Source organism: Condylura cristata, unplaced genomic scaffold (genome assembly GCF_000260355.1).
Source record: "Condylura cristata isolate star-nosed mole 26May11 unplaced genomic scaffold, ConCri1.0 scaffold00007, whole genome shotgun sequence".
In the NCBI taxonomy this organism is placed as follows: Eukaryota; Metazoa; Chordata; class Mammalia; order Eulipotyphla; family Talpidae; genus Condylura; species Condylura cristata.
Genome location: NW_004567108.1, coordinates 64625515 through 64627963, shown reverse-complemented (window position 1 = coordinate 64627963; position 2449 = coordinate 64625515). Strand labels below are relative to the sequence as shown.

The window sequence follows — 2449 nt, the reverse complement described above, 5'->3', positions numbered from 1 at the left end:
TTTTTTTTTTAAAGATTTATTTATTTATGCTTACAGAACTGGGGTACAGGCCAGAGGTGTGGTGGGTGAGAAGATTCAACAGAGACAGAGTGGGGAACATAACAGTTAGATCTACTGAAATACACTGCTGAGCGGAGCAGAGCACGGGTCAGGAGAGATCTGCCATGCCATGTGGGTCAGTTCCCCAGCCAGAGAACGAACTTGTGCTGCAGTGGCTTCATAGTGCTTCATAATGTGGTGCTTTAACCGTTGTGCCACCAAGGAGAGCCCTCAAGTTCAGTATTTTAACATAGCTACTTGGATACAACAGATTTCTGTCCTATTTAGGAAAATTCTACAAATACAAGTCATATATCAAGTTGTATAATGTGTGAAGTGTGAAAACTGTCATTAAAAATGTATTCTCCTCTTTTTCCTCTCTCCCCAGTTATCTTGGTGGCTGCTCTTGTTTGAGGGCTGTCTGACATATAAGGAAGAAAGATGATGACCACAAAGAAAATGAAATAGAGTCAATCAACTGTAGGTTCCAACTCATTATGAAAACTGTAAAGTACATAGTGGGATACACAGCAAACTCTCAATGTGATTAGACAAGACAAAACAAAACTAGTCACCCTTGCCAAATAACTGCCCAGTCTAAGGAAATCTGAAATAGAGTACTATATTACTTTTGGCTAGAACTTATGCCCATCACCACAGTGGTAGTAATATTGAACTGGACACAATGTGTGGGAAAAAATATAGAGTATGTACACTGGCTATCAGTGATGTAGATGATTCTGATACCATTAGAAGCATGCCAAAACCGACAATGAAAAGTGAACCATACAAAATTTGCCTTTAATCAAACTAACCAAAATTTAAAAGGAAGTCATTCTCAAAAATTTCTTAACAACAACAAAATCACACCTGAACTTAATCTTTCATGTTAATACAGATACTAAGGCTCTCCATGGTGGCACAACAGATTGGGGCATGGCGCTGGAAGCTAGCAACAGCCCCTTCAGCGTATGCTCGATCCCTGGCCCTGGAAGTGACCCACATGACGCAGCAGGCCTTTACTGCCTTGCCTGCTGTTCAGTACTTTACTGATCTGCCTGTTCTGCTCCCCATTCTGCCTCTGCTGAGTCTTCTCACCACCCCTGCACCTCTGACCTGTACCCCAGTTCTGTATGCGTAAAGTAAATCTTTAAAAAAGAGATATTAACATCATGGATTTACATAAAACATGGTATGCTTGCAAATGAAAGATTTTTAATAAACATCAGTTTAAAGAGTAGGATTATTCCTACTCTTTATTATTCCTATTGTAAGTCAGTATACTTTCCAGATTTAGTGTTTTGTTTTATGATGAAAAAAGCAGCATTTTTATTTCTAATACAGGATCAAAATGATGGTGAAACTTTTGTTTTCCTACTATCCTGAGAGACCACAATGAGAACACAGGAAGTAAATACATACCAAACAATGTGAAATTCAAACAGTGTGGCTAAGCTGTTTTCAAAAAGCTAAATGTTGTTCTGATTTTATGAACATTAATGGCAAAGAGAAAATACAGAAATCATATTTAACAACATTCCAAGCTGAAATTATTTTAAATTGACTTATAACAAATGAAATAAACAGTTTTAATAAACTAGTACCGCCAATAATTTTCTGCAATAATTCTATAGCTGACATCCTAATACTAAAACATTTAAGTTGAAAGAGTAATTGTTTCAAAGAGAAAAAAGTGTTAGAAGCTAAATGGAGTTGTTTCTGATCTTTTTTCAATTATGTACTTCACAAATAAAAGATCTCTAAGCATTTTTATCCCTACAGATAACAAAAGTACCGTACTACAAGAAAGTTTTAAGCAATTTACCCTTTGATCCTATCTAGCTCTTAAACACAATTACCTAATGATTTTCTTATTGCAAGGGTTTCTTATCAATGTTATCGTAAACATAGGCTCAAGAAGTGCTCACCAACAAAATCTTTCCTTTTTAATTGTACAACTCTGCTGATTATCATGATTCTGAAAACAGTAAAATTAAGGTAAATAATATTCTCTAACAAATCTTACCATGTCACAAAAATACGCAGAAAGAGAAATGCCTGTACTTTCAGGAGTTTTTTTGTAAGGCATGAGGAGCAATAAGGCAATGAGGAGCAATGACTTCTACAACCAGATAGTAAGTATTTCCTGGCTTTAGAGAAAACAACCAAACTACACACACCTAACTGGTATCAAAATTTTAAAAAATTACAACAAACACAACAAATGTGGCATTAGTGCAGGCACAGAGAAACTAAAATAAACGAATGGAACACAGTCCAGGCATATTCAGCAAATATAAACAGCATTTGGCAGAGACGGCACTGCTAACCTATGGGGAAACAGTGGCATGTTTAATAAATAACAACAGGACATTTAGTTAACAACTAATATATATATATATATATATAT

At 35.8% G+C, this 2449-nt stretch overlaps 1 protein-coding gene across 1 annotated transcript in view; it reads right to left on the bottom strand.

The window, feature by feature from the left end:
- APC (adenomatous polyposis coli) overlaps window positions 1-2449 on the bottom strand; it is a 116553-nt gene that overhangs the window by 57815 nt on the left and 56289 nt on the right. The window lies entirely within an intron of this gene.